Genomic DNA, 9,723 nt, shown 5'->3' on the forward strand with positions numbered 1-9,723 from the left:
CACGCCCATTCTCAGGAAAACACAAATAGATCATGATATAAACCTCCCACCAAAATTTTATCAGGATCAGATCAAAACCCACGGAGCTATGCTCGGAACAGACAGACAGACAGCCAAGCCTGGCAGACATGGGTCGTCGATCAAGACAAATCTAGTCGTTTTTCAGCCGTTACTAGCCAACAAAAGCGTCCATAGCAACGGTTCTTTCTCACACATAACTAGGACATACTATGAACCAACCATACCAGTTTCATGTACATCTGACTCATAGTCTCTGAGATATAACGAACTTCGTTTTTTTATTGTTTTCGACCAGGGTTCATTCAAAGTCTATCTTCCCCGACAGTTTTCATCGGATCCGGCTGGAAATTTTTTGACAATATGGCTGAATGTACTGCCCACAGTCACTTGTGGCCCAATTTTTGAGTTTTTTGAAAATTTCAAAGGTCCGTTGCTAGGTAACCGATGGGCCCATAGCAACGGTTCTCATTTGCACACAACTAGGTCATGGTATGAACCTACCAACCAAGATTTATCGAAATTGCCATTGTATTAACGGAGCACTGGACCGAACAGACATACATACAGACAGACAAGCCGGTTGGTGAACATGGGTAGTCGACTTCCCAAAATAACCTGATGCGATGGGCCCGTTCGATGGGGAATGACCTGAGGATTAAGCACAAAAAAATTCATGATTCCAGCTTCAAGGGTTAATGCTGCAGATTGTTTTTTTGTTAAAATACCCCCACATTTAGAGGTTTTTCGGCCGTTGCAAGGCAACGGAGGGTCCACGACAACGGTTCTTTCTCACACATAACTCGGACATACCATGAACCTACCATACCAGTTTCATGAATATCTGACTCATAGTCTCTGAGATATAACGAACTTCGTTTTTTTTATTGTTTTCGACCAGGGTTCATTCAAAGTCTATCTTCTCCGACAGTTTTCATAGGATCCGGCTGGAAATTTTTGACAATATGGCTGAATGTACTGCCCACAGTCGCTCGTGGCCCGATTTTTGAAAAAAAAATTTTTTTATGAATTTTCAAAAATTTCAAAGTCCCGTTGCTGGGCAACGGATGGGTCCATAGCAACGGTTCTAATTTGCACACAACTTGGTCATGGTATGAACCTACCAACCAAGTTTCATCGAAATCGCCATTGTATTAATGGAGCACTGGACCGAACAGACATACATACAGACAGACAAACATATTGACGGAAATACTGATAATAAAAAAATAAAAATAAAAATAAAAACTCACAATTTTTTTTTTTTTTCGACTAGATCGACTACCCAGACAGACAAACATATCGATGGAAATACTGATAAGGGTAGACTAGATCGACTACCCAACAAGCCGGTAGGCAGACATGGGTAGTCAATCAAGTTGAATTTAGTCGTTTTTCAGCCGTTACTAGCCAACAAAAGCGTCATTGGAACAACGGTTCCTTCTCACACATAACTAGGACATACCATGAACCTACCATACCAGTTTCATGTATTTCTGAGTCAGTCTCTGAGATATAACGAACTTTTTTTTTTTCCGACCAGGGTTCATTCAAAGTCTATCTTCTCCGACAGTTTTCATGGGAGCGGGCTGAATTTTTTTGTCAAGGAGGCTGAATGTGTTGCCCACAAACGATCATAGTTTGATTGAGAAATTTTTGAATTTCGATATTTGTTTTTTAGATTTTTTTTGAAAATTTTAAAGGCCCGTTGCTTGGCAACCGAGGGGTCCAGAGCAACGGTTCTCAAGCGCGCACAACAATGTCATGGTATGAACCTACCACGAGAGTTCATCAAAATCGGCCAACGATTAATGGAGTACTGGCCTGGACAGACAAACAGACAGACAGACAAGCCGGTAGGCGGACATGGGTAGCCGCCTACCCAATAGAACCTGACGCGATGGGCCTGTTCGATGGGGAATGACCTGAGGATGAAGCACAATAAAACTCAATAAAAACCTACTTCAAGGGTTAATGCTGCAGATTGTTTTTTTCGTTAAAATACCCCCACATTTAGAGGTTTTTCGGCCGTTACTAGGCAACGGAGGGGTCCATAGCAACGGTTCTTTCTCACACATAACTAGGACATACCATGAACCTTCCATACCAGTTTCATGTATATCTGACTCATAGTCTCTGAGATATAACGAATGCTGTTTTTTTTATTGTTTTTGACCAGGGCTCATTCAAAGTCTATCTTCTCCAACAGTTTTCATAGGAACCGGCTGGAATTTTTGACAATATGGCTGAATGTACTGCCCACAGTCGCTCGTGGCCCGATTTTTGATTTTCGGTAAATTTTTTTTTGATTTTTCAAAAAATTTAAAGTCCCGTTGCTAGGCAACGGTGGTGTCCATAGCAACGGTTCTCATTTGCACACAACTAGGTCATGGTATGAACCTAGCAACCAAGTTTCATCGAAATCGCCATTGTACTAACGGAACATTGGACCGAACAGAGGGAGACAGACAGACAGACAGACAAACAGACAAGCCGGTAGGTGGACATGGGTAGTCGACTACCCAATAGAACCTGGCGCGATGGGCCCGTTCGATGGGGAATGACCTGAGGATTAAGCACAAGAAAATTCATGATTCTAGCTTCAAGGGTTAATGCTGCAGAATGTTTTTTCGTGAAAATGCCCCCACATTGAGGTTTTTTGGCCGTTGCTAGGCAACGGAGGGGTCCATAGCAATGGTTCTTTCTCACACATCACTAGGACATATCATGAACCATACCAGTTTCATGTATGTCTGACTCATAGTCTCTGAGATATAACGAACTTCGTTTTTTTATTGTTTTCGACCAGGGTTCATTCAAAGTCTATCTTCTCCGACAGTTTTCATAGGATCCGGCTGGAAATTTTTGACAATATGGCTGAATGTACTGCCCACAGTTGCTCGTGGCCCGATTTTTGAAAATAACTTTTTTTCTGATTTTTCAAAAATTTCAAAGTCCTGTTGCTTGGCAACGGTGGTGTCCAGAGCAACGGTTCTCATTTGCACAAAACTAGGTCATGGTATGAACCAACCAACCAAGTTTCATCGAAATCGCCATTGTATTAACGGAGCACTGGACCGAAGCGAGGGACAGACAGACAGACAAACAAGCCAGTAGACGGACATGGGTAGTCGCCTACCCAAAAGAACCTGACGTGATGGGCCCGTTCGATGGGGAATGACCTGAGGATTAAGCACAAGAAAATTCATGATTCTAGCTTCAATGGTTAATGCTGCAGATTGTTTTTTCGTTAAAATACCCCCACATTTAGAGGTTTTTCGGTCGTTGCTCGGCAACGGAGGGGTCCATAGCTACGGTTCTTTCTCACACATAACTAGGACTTACCATGAACCATACCAGTTTCATATATATCTGACTCATAGTCTCCGAGATATAACGAACGCTGTTTTTTTATTGTTTTTGACCAGGGCTCATTCAAAGTCTATCTTCTCCAACAGTTTTCATAGGATCCGGCTGGAAATTTTTTACAATATCGCTGAATGTACTGCCCACAGTCGCTCGTGGCCCGAATTTTGATTTTTTTTAATGATTTTTCAAAAATTTCAGTCCCGTTGCGAGGCAATAGTGGTGTCCATAGCAACGGTTCTCATTTGCACACAACTAGATCATGGTATGGAACCTACCAACCAAGTTTCATCGAAATCGCCATTGTATTAACAGAGCACTGGACCGAACAGAGGGACAGCAGACAGACAAACATAATCGACGGAAAAACTGATCATAAGGGTATAACAAATTGCAAAAAAAATTTTGGTGAAAAATTTTTTTTTTTTCGACTGGATCGACTCCCCAATACATTGACGGAAATACTGATAATAAGGGTAGAACAAATTTCAATATTTTTTTTTTTTTTTTTTTCGACGAGATCGACTACCCAACAGACATAATGATGGAAAACCTGACAATAAGGGTAGATAGATCGACTATCCAACAGACAGACATAACGACGGAAAACCTGACAATAAGGGTAGATAGATCGACTGCCCAACAGACAGACAGACACACACCAATAACGAATATAGTGGTCACTTACTTTTTCGTGAACCAATTAAAACTTGTTTTTACAATATAGTCTCTGGCATGTTTTTCTTCTAGAAACTTGTTGGATCATCAAACAAATGGAAACAATGCTGAGAAAATTACAGGTCAAAGTCGTAGATGTGTGCGTGCACACCAGTGCATACTGCTGGATACGATTAAAAAAAAAGGTATCTACGAGGAGTCAACACACTCAAAATGGTCAATCAGAACCATAACCAGCTCTTACTTTTCAGTGGGCATCTGATCGTACCATCTCCCCATCCCCATGAGTACATCAAAGGCTGATTTCTGGTCCGTTGAAAGCTGAATATCAGCATCTCGCAGGGAAACTTTGACGTACTTGACACCGAAATCTTTCAATATGAACAGCGGTGTACAACTTTTGATGAAAACAAAATCGGCACGATCGAGAGTTGCCTGCGAATCAACCCTGCTGCTGCGCTGAATTGATGCAATCATTCGGCCAGAATATTCATCAAGATGTTGCGTGATTAAATCACCAATACAGTCACTCAAATTTATACCGCTGACATACTTCTTAACAATCACTTTCGCCCCAGAAACCACAGTCAATCTGAACCAAGCTGGCCACTGCTCAGACGCCATGACCGAAGACTACTACGCAGTTAGGTTAAAGGTGACTCGGCATTTTGGCGAGCGCGCACAAAATTATATTTTGAAAATAAATGCCGACGTTTACATTTCGGGTTCTGAAACTTTTGCCCCTTCGGCGGAAAATGTATAAATATAAAAGGCTAAAAATGCGTTATATTTATATTTCATTTTGGCAAATCTGTAAACCAAGTTATAAAATAACTAAGGCCTTAAGTACAAAAAAAAGAGAAGAAGGCACTGCTGATCGAGGTGTTAATACCAGCGATTTTGGACTAAACGATGCAGAAATCAAGAAAATGACCAAACATCAAGACCTCAAGAATGAAATGAGAAGATACTGGAAGCTGAAGAATGCTAAAGTTGTACCAGTGATAGCTGGATCTACAGGAATGACAAAGAACCTCACAGAGATATTAAACATAGGGGCAATACCCCTGGGTGCTCACCTGGTCATGGCTGGATAAGATAACCAGGCAATCACTGGTAAGCATGGATGACCCACAAAATATATAATGGATAAAAAAGTAAATACCTATAGATTTTTTTTTAATGTCATGAACAAACCTCACGGGTGATAAAGGTTGTGGTGAAGTTTAAATCGAAATTGCATGTGTCGTCTCTGACAAGAGAGTAAATACATATCTTGGGGACAAACCCCCCTCCCCCCATAGACCCTCGTAACCCCAATTTTTTTTTAACGTCATGAACAAATTTTAGTCCATCACGGTTGGTGAAAATGGTGGTCGAGTTTCATCGGAATTGTATGTGTAGTTTTGGAGAAGAAGGCAAATACTTATTTTTGGGGGGCAACCCCCTTAAATCCAGAGAGCAAGATTTTTCTAATGTCATGAACAAACTGTGGTACGTCATGGGTGATGAAGGTTGTCGTGAAGTTACATCTGAATTGTGTGTATCGTTTGAGAAGAAAGCAAAAGAAGAATGCAACCTCCTCTTTGGGGAGGTAACCTACTCCCCACCCCCCCCCCCACAGGTAAACTCCCTCTGTGGACCCCTTCAGACCCCGTTTTTGTTTTTTTTATGCCATCACCGGTGATGAAGGTTGTGGTCAAATTTCCTAGAAATTACTTGTGTAGTTTCTGAGAATAAGTTGCAAGTATTTGTGGATGGATGAACAACGTGCCACCCCATAAGCTCCCCAGAACTACTTTACAGGTGAGAGAGCCCTCGACACAAAACTTTGAGAACAGAAAACTTAAGAGCTTGGTCCATGAATCGTGACCCCTTACTGAAAGGAAGGTGGATACTTTGAGACCTGGGAGGACTCCATTCCACATTCTGAAACCTGCATATATATGTGGATACCAGTCAACGACACACACACACACACACACACACACACACACACACACACACACACACACACACACACACACACACACACGTTCCTGGAAAACATTGTTTCAATGGAACTTCAAAATCCCATTGATTTTTAAGATGTGATCAAGAAGAAATGCATTCCTGAAAAAAAACAAGCTCGAATGAGCTAAGATCCTCGTCCTCTTAATGATGACGTCATAAAAACGAATATGACGTCATTGTGATGTATCAGGTTTGCGACAAATTATTATCTGTGCTAATGCTCGGCTTGATTCCCGCAAACAAAATTCAAACAGCTTGCCTAGTTTTGGAGATAATGGTATAGGTGATTTCCATTAGCAGAGATATTATGATGTCAACTTTTTTTTCTAGGAGGAATTTCCAAAATCGGAGATGGTTACTGCCTGCACAGGGTATTTTTACATATATATGTCAAGTTTCAGGAAGTTTCGATGAAAACTGTAGGCTGTGAAACAAACTTGTTTTGGAGATAATGGTATAGGCGATTTCCATTAGCAGCGATATTATGACATTAACTTTTTTTCTAGGAAGAATTTCCAAAATTGCAGATGTTTACTGCCTGCGCGTGGACTTTCTGCATATAGATGGAAAGTTTCACGAAGATCCGATGAAAACTCTGGGTTGTGAAACAAAAAAAAATATCAAAAAATAGGAATGACGTCATAAAAATTGATACGTCATTGTGATGTATCAGGTTTGCGACAAATTATCTCTGCTAATGCCTTGTTCGATTCCCGCAAACAGAATTTTAAAAGCGTGCCTCGTTTCGGAGATAATTTTTTAGGCGATTTCCATTAGCGGAGATATTTTGACGTCAAACTTTCTTTCTTGGAGGAATTTTCAAAATCGGAGTTGGTTCCTGTCTGCGCAGGGTATTTTTACATAAATACGCCAAGTTTCAGGAAGTTTCGATGAAAACTGTAGGCTGTGAAACAAAAAAAGTCCACAAGAACAACAATGTGAGTAAGACTGAGAGATCCTCCACGAGGATCTAAAAAATTGAGTAAAAATTTTCAAAGTTGCTTCATTCCTTGAATCCTCCCATGATGTTAAATGTTGGTTCTCTCTTTGAATTCGATCTTTAATTTAATGTTTTCGTCTGTCTTCCTAACTCTGAAGATTCTCCATAGAGAAGCCAGGCGCGGCTACCTTTGCGGCGACACTGCTGGTTAATTAATTATTTTAATTGCACTGAATCAAGTTATTTCCGTTTCACTCAATGAAACCAGCTCAATGAAGCTGGTTAATTTTGGCCCATTCCTAAATATTTTGTTCACTCAATGTATTTCTCCAAACGTTATTTCTCCATACGTAGTAAAAGTTAATTTTAATGCTTGGCAATTTCACATTTATATAAATATATATACTGAAACGCAAAATAAACTTACCACCTTTTAAACCTTCAACTATCAACAACACTGCGTGTAGTAAATGTGTGAACAATAGTGTCCTCACTGTCAGACAAAACGGTCACGGATGGTCACTTGAACATTCAATGGTCACTTCATATCACAGCTGTTGAACAGCCGTTTTGACTGTCAGTGATTAGCCAAGGGGTACGGGATGATTTTAATGAGCTGCACGTGATGTCTTGAGATTGGCTTTAAAAAGGCCAGTGCAAAATGGGCATTTCAATCAACATGCCACGATTGTCAAGGCATCAAGGGGAGTGTACTTTGGGCATACTGCAAGGTGGATTGAGCTACCGTGAGGTGGTACGTCGCCTTGGCCGTTCACACCAGACGATAATCGGCCCTGGTGGACAGAGACACCCTACACAACTTTGCAGATGACAGACCTCAATCAGGGAGGCCAAGAGTCACCACTGCAAGGCAGGACAGGCAGATGGTCCTAAATCAGATGGCTTCAGACATTGAGGACTGAGTGAGACAGAATCCAGCAGCAATCCATCCAAAGACTGGTAGGCAGTATGCGCCGACGATGCACTGCCTGTATCCAAGACAATGGTGGCCACACACGCTATTGAAAGGGGATTGACATTGCACCCTGTGCTGTTCTGTACTGTAGAACAAACTTGTGACATGGTGTATCTTGGTCAAAAACTTGACATGTCATCAATAAAATGCCAATTTTTAAATTAGCAATTGTTGGTTTGTTTTATTTTGAACTGTTGCAATTTTATTACATTTCAAACAAGTGGTAAGTTTCTTTTGCGTTTCAGTATATATTAACAAATAATTTGAAGTTTTTGTTTGTTTGTTTGTTTGCACGCGCTAATCTCCTGAACGGTGAAAGATAGGGGGAAACTTCTGAAACAAAAAATGTCGGGACGGGCCCCGGGAAGGGTATAGGCTTGGTGTCGAGGCCCCTCGGCCGTGGGGGAGGGTGGTGTCTCCCCCTCACCAACCCCCTTAGTCTATGACTGCCGTGGCCCAACAGGGAACTGATACTGGGCTCGTGTCAGACCTATGTACAGAAGATTAAATTCATTCAAAAAGAACTCAGGCAACGCCGGGTGCATTCACTTGGGATTACACATTTTTAAAGAAGAATGCTCTTCCAAACAAAATTAAAAACTCGATCGACTCTGATAATTTGAGCAAAAAAGCAAGAGCAGACCCAGTCTCAGGGCAACGTTTCACCAGCTTCATCAGGCACAACAGATCCCGGGCCTTGGCAGGTGTCCGGTTTTCATTTCGATACGACCGCTCATGTATGGTCACGTGATGGTGCTCGAGGTCAAAGGGATTGCTCCATCATGTTCATCCAGTCGTTGTTTCAAATTCCTTCCAGTTTCACCAACGTAGAATTGGTCGCAGTCTTTGCATGATGAATGGTAAACTATTCCAGATATATCACCAGTTGGTATTGGGTCCTTTTGTTTTGAGATGACATTGCAGATGGCGCGGAGAGGCTTGTAGGCTATGCCAATCCATGCACAACGTACTATCCTGCCAATCCTTCCTGAAAGGCCCGGGTAGTATGGCAGTACACAGCGCACTGTTAGACAGAGCAATTAGGCTTGGAAAAATGACCCAGTCAGCCATGGCACATCATTGCCTGCAATCTGGCCATAAATTTGACTTTGATGGGACCCGCGTCTTAGACACTACATCTAACAAACGACACAGGTTGATTTTGGAAGCATGGCACATGAAGAGCCGGGAGGGTGGCCTAACTGGGGAGACGGTGAACATACCCACACAATACAGACCTTTATGCCTGGTGTTGGCTTAATGGTTAGGGTGATTGGCTTGGGATCCTAAGGTCCTGAGTTCAAATCCCACTCAGCTGTTTAATTAATACCAGGTGGGGTTAACTCTGCCTGTCATCCATCCGTGGTCGGCAAAATGAGTGCCAGCTTGCTGGTATCCTGTGTCAGAGTGGTGACCCGTCCAGGATTGTGCCCAATAGCCAAGGAAACTGCTTAAGCAGCACCAACGCTCTGCACAGAGTGTGGTCCCAATGGATGGATGGATGGACACACCTCTCATGCAAATGACGAAAACTGGATGGTGCGAACGACTGGGTAAGGTGAGCAACAAACACCCAATCCCAAACACCACTTCCACATGTTCACAAAACCCAACGAGAACCTCAACACCCAAACAACCAACACGTCATCATGCCCAACCCGGATACGAAACCAGCCGTGTTCGTGCCCTGGAAACACAAAAACAACAAGAAGCGCACACACACCACCAGATC

The sequence above is a fragment of the Eptatretus burgeri genome, chromosome 4, assembly GCF_056783735.1.
Source record: "Eptatretus burgeri isolate ZD-2024b chromosome 4, Ebu_testis_v1, whole genome shotgun sequence".
NCBI lineage: Eukaryota > Metazoa > Chordata > Myxini > Myxiniformes > Myxinidae > Eptatretus > Eptatretus burgeri.